Source organism: Saccopteryx leptura, chromosome 4, assembly GCF_036850995.1.
Source record: "Saccopteryx leptura isolate mSacLep1 chromosome 4, mSacLep1_pri_phased_curated, whole genome shotgun sequence".
Lineage (NCBI taxonomy): Eukaryota > Metazoa > Chordata > Mammalia > Chiroptera > Emballonuridae > Saccopteryx > Saccopteryx leptura.
Window position 1 is genome coordinate 80,497,680 of NC_089506.1, and position 10,295 is coordinate 80,507,974.

General features: G+C 31.4%; 1 non-coding gene across 1 annotated transcript; it reads right to left on the minus strand.

Moving 5' to 3' along the window:
• Positions 1 to 8,894: 8,894 nt before the first annotated feature.
• On the minus strand, positions 8,895 to 9,058 carry LOC136404494 (U1 spliceosomal RNA). Its single transcript, XR_010751262.1, has one exon. It is a non-coding gene; the product is annotated as a U1 spliceosomal RNA (small nuclear RNA).
• Positions 9,059 to 10,295: the final 1,237 nt, after the last annotated feature.

Here is a 10,295-nt window from a genome sequence, read left to right on the forward strand (position 1 = left end):
GTTTAAATGTCTAAGTTTTTAAAGTAATATAAACAAAAAATATCATAAAAGGCCATTTCACAATTAATATCAACTTTATGTAAATATTTTTCAATACTAACTTGTCCCTAACACAATTTATATGTAATTCAATAAAATTTAACCGCATAAAATCAAGGTGTCTTAAAGCAGGAACAGATATTAACGATAAATAGCACGCCCACCTAACAAACATCCTCTGTATCAAGAATTTTATCTACAGCCTGACCTGTGGTGGTGCAGTGGATAAAGCGTCGACCTGGAAATGCTGAGGTCGCTGGTTCAAAACGCTGGGCTTACCTGGTCAAGGCACATATGGGAGTTGATGTTTCCAGCTCTTCCCACCCTTCTCTCTCTCTGTCTCTCCTCTCTCTCTCTCTGTCTCTCTGTCTCTCCCTCTCCTCTCTGAAATGAATAAATTAAAATAAAATAAAATAAAGAATTTTATCTACAATCACATAAACAGGTGACAATTTAGCTTTTAATTGAGTAAAACCCAAACTCACTACCTAATAATAAATTTTATTTTTAGGCAGTATTGCTTTTTAATAAGGTTTTGTTTTTAATGATTTAAAGTGTATATTCTTTAAAAACCTCTGCAAAATTTTAACTTGCTCTTTAGAGCAAGGGGAAAATCTTATTTATTTTCACATGACACATCTTCAGATAGTGCAAGATTGTGTTAGTGGAAAAATATATCAGGACTTTTTCTTTTCGACTATTTTCCAATGTCAGTATTTCCAATACCTTTAAAACATTATTTTTATGAAAACGAACGAGTATTGAAATCATTCTCATAAACCTTAACATTCACACAACTCTATATTTTATTTCATTTCTAGAATATGAAGCTATTTATTTCAACTATTTGCTTGCATAAATTTCAGTACTCTTGTCCATGATATTTGATAATACAGGCTGGATTAAAGGATATTATCAACATTTTACCATAATTGAAACCTTTCATATTAAAAGTTTAGTTTTGACCTCGCTTATTAAAGATCAATAATCCCTCAATAGACACTCGGGTTCTCTCTATGTCTTGGCTATCATAGATAATGTTACATTGAACATGGAGGGTGTCCATGTATCTTTTTGAATTACTGTTTTCATTCTTCAGCTAAATATTCAGAAGTGAGATTTCTGGACTATACGGTAGTTATATTTTTAATTTTCTGAGGGACCTCCAATGTGGCCTGCACCAATTTACATTCCCAACAATAGGAGACAAGGGTTCCATTTTTCCCCCCATATTCTCACCAACACTTGTTATTTATTGTCATTTTGATCCTCATCATTCTAAGTGTGAGGTGATATTTCACTGTGGTTTTTAATTTGCATTTCCCTGAAGATAAGTGATATCGAGGATCTTTCAGTATCCCTTTGCCACATGTATGTCTTCGAGAAAAAAAAATCTATTTAGATCTGCTTTTTTTTTTTTGACAGAGACAGAGAGAGTCAGAGAGAGGGACAGATAGGAAAAGGAGAGATAAGAAGCATAAGTTCTTCATTGCAACATCATAGTTGTTTGTTGATTGCTTGTTCATTGATTGTTTTCTCATATGTGTCTTGACCGGGGGGCTACAGCAGAGCAAGTGACCCCTTGCTCAAGCCAGTGGCCTTGGACTCAAGCCAGCGACCTTGAGCTTGAAGCCAGTGACCTTTGTGTTCAATCCAACAACCATGGGATCTTGTCTATGATCCCACACTCAAGCCAACGACCCTGCACTCAAGCTAGTGAACCCATGCTAAACCCGGATGACCCCACACTCAAGCTAGTGAGTGGGGGGTTTCAAACCTGGGTCCTCTGCGTCCCAGGCCAATGTTCTATCCACTGTGCAATCTCCTGGTCAGGCTTCTGCTCATTTTTAAATCAAATTATATGTAGATTATTTTTATTTATTATTTTTTGCTGTTGATTTATATTTTGGTAATAAGGTGGACATTATGGGGTTAATCTCTCAACAAATATATGATTTATATGATTTGCAAATACCTGCTTCAATTCATAGGTTGCTTTTTCATTTTGTTGATGATTTCCTTTGTTGTGCAGAACCATTTAAGTTTGGTATAGTCCCACTTATTTACTTTCAGTATAGACCCAAAATATTTAGCCAAGACTGATGTCAAGAGGCTTACCCAATATGTTTTCTTATTGCAGTTTTATGGTTTCAGGTATACTAATTTTTTAAATAAAAGAGCCTTATTATTTACATGTGCATTAATATATATTTGTACATAAAATGATATAATAGTTGGGATTTGTTTTAAAATATTCCACTGGGGAATAATTGAGTGATATGAACAAAAGTAGAAATATATTTATGAATTGATAATGAAATTCAGGTGATAAGTACAAAAGACATTATTATACCAGTCTATCCATTTTTGCATATGCTTTTAATTGACAGAGAAGAGAATACAAAGATAAGGAACAATGTAATGAACTATAAAAGTAGTTGGAGAAAATTAATATAATATGGCAGGTTGTGACCTAAAAGCCTAGTTGTGAATAAAACATTGATAATTTACAACTTTGTCTAATTAATATTATAAGAGGAGGAAATAAAGTATATGTGAAAAAAATATAACACAGGACTTAAAAAAAAACCTCATATCTTCAGAACATAACACTTAATTAAAGTAAAATGAATGCAAAATAAAAGAATTCCAATTAACTATATTATGGAAAAATTTTACACCAGAGTGACTAAATAAGAAATTAAAAATATTCTGAAGAAAAGAACTAGATTATTAGTCTTGCAAGCAAGAAAGATGTGTCTGTGTGTGTATAAATATATGGACCAATTTTATCATCAACCACATTGCATGCTAAAGGCAAATATAAGGAAACTGTTTTAAAGCTAAGCCACCATTAGCATAGGAAAGTAGATGGCAAGTATCTATGTTCAGCTAAATAATGGTAAAAAAGACTGAATGGAGGTTTTGAGGAAAGTTCGATTTCAGAAGAAAAAAATAATGATAATAAATAAATAAAAGGAGATTGAATGTTGCTGAGATTTTTCCCTTAGAGATAATAATTGAGTCATTCATTTAATTATTTTTCTACCCCATTTATTGCCACTCTAATATGCCCAATACATGCCTTTCTCTGGCTTTCCCTCTGCCTTGAGGATTATTGGCTTGGTAACTGTAAGACTCCCTTCCACCCACTCACTTTTTTCTACTGGCCCCTTCTCAAATGTCACTTCATCACAGGGAATTTCTCTAACCATATTATCTAAAATAATTATTTCAACTTCCTAAGCATTCTCTAGTTCTTCCCTTGCTTTATTTTTCTACACTGTAATTAAATTCCAAATACATTGTTTATTTGTTTGTCTTTTCCCACCTGAATGTAAGCCTCACTAAAACATCTAGACCAGGGTTTGACAGTAGCATGAGACAGGAAAGATTAGTAAGTATTTAACATTTGGAAAAGAAGAAACACCTTCCCAACACTTTTTTAGGAAAGGATTTTTCCTTATGAATTGCAAAAGCAGAAAGTCATACAAGGAAAATTGGTTACTTATACCTTCTTTTGATGCTAAGGAAATAATATGAACAAAAATGATAAATCAAGTTCAATAACAAATGATTTTCCCTGGATTTAACATTATGTCTCTAAATTTATTTTTTACAAACTAAATTAACAAAATTAATTTAATTCTATTTATATTTTGTCAAATAAAATATTTCCTTCTGAAAGCCTACAGATTGTCATTAACATGCTCTGATGACATTTCAATAATGAAACTGAAAACTAAAATAACCAATAATTATATGTCCCTTATATATTGTAATCTTAAAAATATACAGGAATTCAACAAATTAGGACCTTTGATGATCACCTCAAGTGCTGTGTCAAATATTTATAATGAGAAGGATTTTCTATGTGCAATAAGTTTTTTCTCCTTAGGGTTCTCTTTTCTGTTGAATTTTTTGGGGTGACATTAGTTAATAAAATTATATACATTTTCAGGTGTAAAATTCTATAATACATCAACAGTAGATTGTATTGTGTGCTCACCACCTCAAGTCAAGTCACTTTTTATTACCATTTATTCCTCGTTTACTCATTTCTACCTCCCTTCAGTTCATTTCCCTCTTGTAATCCCCATGTGGCTGTCTGTGTCAATGAGTTTGATTTTATTGTTTAATCCCTCCACCTTTTCACCAAGCCCCTATCTCATTCTCTCTGATAGCTGTGTCTGTTCTCTCTCTATATATATATGAATCTATTTTCATTTTGTTTGTGGTTAATTTTATCATTAGATTTTACATATAACTGAACTCATAGTACTTATCTATCGCTGACTGGCTTATCTCACTTAGCATAATACTCTCCAAGTTTATTGATGCTGTTGCATAAGGTAAGATTTCCTTCTTTTTTATGGCTTAGTAATATTCCATTGTGTATATGTACTATAGGGTTTTTTTTTTAATCCACCATCTATTGATGGGTACTTGGGCTGCTTCCAAACCTTGGCTAAAGTCAAAATAAACTAAACACTAAAATGTTAAAATTGAAATGATAAATATTCTAGAAGATAACATGGGCAGTGAAATATAGGACATTTCTTATAGCTATATTTCTTCTGATATATCAGCTCAGGCAAAGGAAGCAAAGAAAAATAAATTGTATTTTATAATACTTCAACAAACTACATCAAACTAAAAACTTTGGCTTCTCTTTTTGACACATATTCCCTATTATTTAGTGATGAATTATTATCAGTTTAACACAATACATTTAAAATATTTTAATTTCCCAAGGGATGCTATTTGCTTTCTGTTGATAGACTAGGAATTTTACCTATTACTGTCAGCTTCACACTTTCCATAGTATGAGAGACTGACAGTGGCATGAGACACACCATCTAGCCACTGTCTTTGCAGAGTGATTCTATGTCCACGATAGGTAAAGGGAATATAGGGCTGTTTCAACATTTAAAAAATGGTAGTATTTTAATAGTAAATTAAATTTAGAATATTTGTTACAACCATAAGTCTCACTCTAATAATTATGATCAACGAATACAAATTTTGATAGCAAAATTCTTGTCTACTTCCATCATTAATTTATCAATGTAACAATCTAAAATGTTATAAAAACTTTATTGCTGAAGTACATAATTATTCTTTAAGGCCCACTTAAAAATGTCCAGGTTTTTCTTATAACTTATGGGCATCAATTCATTATTATATTATTCTAACATCAGTAATATTTTCTGTTTATAATATTTGATTTTCATAACTGATTTTTATTTTTTTATTTTTTTATTTTATTTATTCATTTTAGAAAGGAGAGAGAGAGAGACAGAGAGAGAGAAGGGGGGGAGGAGCAGGAAGCATCAACTCCCATATGTGCCTTGACCAGGCAAGCCTAGGGTTTTGAACCGGCGACCTCAGCATTTCCAGGTCAACACCTTATCCACTGCGCCACCACAGGTCAGGCTTCATAACTGATTTTTAACTAAGAATTCTCTAATATACATATTAATTAATAGTACATTATAAAATATTTTAATTTAAATAGAAGATTTTAAAATGACATAGATTATTTGTTGAATACCTACTATATGCTAAGCCTTATGATGAAAGATATAATTTATTTTCTCCCAAGTTTGTTAAAGTATTATAAATTTTTTTTTACAGATTAGGAAACAAACTCTGAAAGATTTGCAAGTTTTTTCAAGTTTCCACAGTTAGCAAGTTCCAGAACTATAATTAAAATCCACATCTGGGTCCTGGCCAGTTGAATCAGTGGTAGGATTTGGCATGACAAGTAGATGTTGTGGGTTTGATTCCCTGTGAGGGCACACAGGAGAAGTGAGCATCTGCTTTTCCAGCCCCCCTTCCCTTCTCTCTCTTTCTCTCTCTCTCTTCTCCTCCTGTAGCCTTGGCTCGATTGATTTGATCACATTGGCCCTGGGTGCAGAGGATGGCTCTGTAAAGCCTCTGCTTCAGGCACTAAAAATAACTCAGTTGCCAGCATGGCTCCAAATAGGTAGAGCATTGGCCCCAGAAGGGGTTTACTGCTGGGTGAATCATGGTCGGGGTGCATGCAGGAGTCTTTCTCTCTATCGCCCCTCCTTTCACTAGGAAAAGAAAAAAATATGCACAGCTGAATGCTCCAAGAGTGAGTTTTATCTGTGTCACTTTAGAATTTTAGTAGGTTTTAATGATGTTCCTCTTGTTTAGTCAAGATTGAAGGTCCATCAATATATTCACTCTATTGAGACCTTTTCTTGCTTTCTATATCACTCTGGTATTTTTTTTTCCTGGACTTTGTCCAAATTTATGATGTTTCTTATATTCTGTTTAGAAACAACTCAAAATCATTAATACTACATTTTCATAAATGTACAAATATTTTGTTTTTTATTATACTCATTAATGGAAATGTCATTTTGACTTATTGAGAGTTTAATTTTTTATGAATATTTATCCTCTGAGCTAATATTGATGTAGATTTTTGTCTAAGAAAGAAAGTAGATAATAGATGACATTAAATGTTTTATTCAGTTAGTTTTTAAAGATTCATGGGTATTAACAATCATGTTTTATTCAAAACTTTATAACTCTCTGAAGTCAAATCAGAAGATAAAATGGACTACTAATACTTAATATTAAAAAAATTGTAAACTTTACATTCAGGAAGTTTAAATTACAGACTAAATTTTGAATACTAGAATAGTAGATGATCAGAACACAGTACAATTGAGTTAATAATCAGGATCATCACAGCTAGACTGGTGGAAGAGTGAAATTTCAGAGATTAGATACAATATCTGACGTATACGTCAACTGACTTCTCACATTGATAATGTAGGTTTAAAATCTACAGTTTTACTTGGGATATGGTATTGTTGGTTATTAGCATATATATTATCTCAATATCTGCAGGAGGGGTTACATATAGTATGGTACTTTCAGAAGATCTAGACCGTATTTCTGAAAATACTAAAAACTAATAAAAAACTTGTACAGGTGGTATCATTATCTTAATTATCTTGTCTTTAGGCTAATAATTAAAAAAAAATACTAACTACCTCTGCTGTCATACAAAATTACTTTTCCTCCCACAATGTCCTTTCAGTTTATGCATTATGCCAAGATCTTTGCTGACCCATTTGCACAAGGATATATTTTTCTTCTTGATTTTCCTGTGGTTTGCTTTGCCTCATTTGTGAGGTCTCAGCTGTGTAGAGCCCTGTTTTCTCCTTGAGAACAAGCATAATTTATAAAGTGAGATAACATGAGTTAAAATGCTTTAAAAATACAAAAGTCAGGACTGAACTATAATTTTTTCCCATTTCATTTAATAACTTCAATTCTGTTCAAAATCTCCTGAATTAAATGAAGATAACACCTTTGTATGAAAGCAAGTTCATTACTGTCTACTTTATTATGTCCAAAACTTACTACTGGTGATCCTTGGCTACATTATTGAGTCTTGTTGCTGAAAAAAGTTATTCTTAAATTTTGCCTTTAATTCTTCTGATTCTTGTGTTTTCCAACCAAATTAAGGTAATCTTTAAACCTTTAAAAAATTTTAAGTTACAGATTATTTGTCTGTATAAAGCATTTCAATGATTTTCCATTGTAGGTACAATTAAAATTACAACATTGTTTTGTGAGTTCTAGAATAATACCTTCTCGTACCCTCTCCTCTCCATATACTCATTAACAGTGGCCTTTATGTTCCAATGTTCCTTGCTTTTTGCTACCTAAGTGGCTTTCAGGGGTCATTTTCTCTCTGGTTTGCTTTCTCCTCCCAATAAGTTGATTTTTTTTTCCTTCTATTTCACACATTTCATCTCTTTCATCTCTATCTCTTCAACCATCTGTTATATATATATTTTCCATCCTTCAGATCAGCTTCTGTCTACTTTATAGAGAAAATTTCTCTAAGATTCTTACCTATTCAATTAATAGAGAACTGTCCATGCAATGCCAGTTGCTATCTCACCTTATCAATCATTTCATAGCACTTACCAAAATGTTTAGTTTTATTTTTTATTTGTTTAGTAATTATATTTTTCCTCCTCAAATAAAATGAAAGCTTTGTGTAGACAATGGGAATCCCTCTTCACAGTTCACATTACAGGCAAATGAAAAGTGCTCAGTCAATATCTGTTCCATAAGTGGATTCCAAAAATGTAACGACACTAAGTTGATATTTAATTATTGTTACCTATTAGTCAGAATTATTATTGGATACTTAGCTATTTCAATATTGGAAAACATTGGTCTAATTAAATGGCAGATTAGTAAAATTGCTTTTTCTAATAACATTTTTTGAATAAGTCTCTTCTTATCAAGTCATTATTTATTATGATTCTTCTGGATCTTTCTGATGTCATTGAAACTGTTTATTATCTATATCTTAAAATTCTGTTCCTCTTTCTCTTCTTTTGAAATACCCTATTGAAAGAGGACATATGAGGTTGTATGTATCAATGACACCCTGAAACAATATATTTTCAGTAATAGTAATAAAATAACAAAAAATTAAAATTTTCAATGCTGTAGAAGTCAATACTTCCTATAAATTGACTCCATTTATAATTTGAAATTACATTTTTAATGTGTAACAAATATTTACCACATAAATTTACCTATTCATTTTCAATAAAAAGTAAAAAAAGCTGTCCTTACTTCAGTGTTATTGGTTATGCTGTTCCTTATAATTTGAATTACAATTAAACCCATGTATGTTTATATATATATACACACACACATATATATATATACACATACACATATATATACACACATGTATAAACACAATATAATATTGAATAAGAAAAGATCAGTTCACACTGCACTAACTACTTTACCCTATGGATTTTTTTTTTTTCTTTTTAAGTCAGGGGAGAGCGCGAACGCAGTCCCCCACTACCACAAATTATGCAGTCGAGTTTCCCACATTTGGGGAAATCGCAGGGGTCAGCACATCCGGAGTGCAATGGATAAGTCTCGCCCTGGGAAAACCACCTTCGTGATCATGGTATCTCCCCTGCCAGGTAAGTATATGGATTTTTTAAATATCAACACACACAGCAAAGGAAAAGAGGCTCTAAAATGGACTAGTGAAACACAAGCTTAAGTAAAGACACACAATTTAGGAGTTTTGTTGCATATGAAAATTAAAATTGTCAACTTTCATTTTACCTATAAAATTCTTTCTTGTTAACCAAAGAAATAGACTTAAGCATGGTTGACTAGAAGTATGGAGAAGATTGTCAACTTGGCTTCGTTATGTTTCATTTTTGTATGTTTGGTAAATAGGTATGTTAAATGATTGTGAAAAGTAAATGCAAAAGCTGTATGTACATTATGGGAATTGGAAAAATATTTAAAATATCTTATGCTGTTCATTTGTAATAATTTAAAACCTTTCTCTCTGTGTTTATTTTCTACTGAGATAAGTCCCTATACCCTTCACTGCACAGAGCTGAGTACAAAGCCAATTCTCAATACTATTGATTGATTTATTAAAATGTCTTACAGTTTCAATTAGGTCTGCATGGCTAGACATTTTTGTGAGCATCAGAAATTCACACTCTGAGTTTTCCATGTTTATACAGAAGTATAGATTTGTAGCAGATCATAAATAATTAATGAATCTTCTGGTAAACTTATTCTGTGAATTAAGTGTCAAACTTAGATTTCCCAGACAGCAATCTAGAAAGTCAGAAAAAAATTTGAAGTTCATTTTGTAATGTAAATTGTTCTAGTGGTTTATTATATTCATATATACAACATTAATAAATGAAGAATACTAATTTATTTTAAAAATGTTTCTTCAAAGCAAATTAAGATTTAATTCTTTTTGATGAATGATAACAAGCATTTCTAGGCAAAACCAGCAGTTTGACTAGCACACATACTTTCTTCACTTAATTTTTACTACAAATAAAAACATAATGATGTATTTATAATGAATTATATCTGGTGCTTAATACACATAAATTTATATGTATCCAATTCAGTAAATATTACTGAGCTAGTTCCATAACTGGCAATAAAACAAAATTTTCTTAGAAAAATTTATTGTTTCGCTCACACTCTCAATAATTTATTTAGTACACAGGATTTCTCTTAATTCTTTATAGTCTAATATCAATAATATTTTTATAATCTTTCAATTACTATATTTGCTCATTAACTTCTCATTAATCTTCTCACATTAAAATTAAATTAACTTAAGAGAGTTGTAAATTGAAGCAAGTAGTTTTAGTACATTTCACATACCTGAAATGAATTTA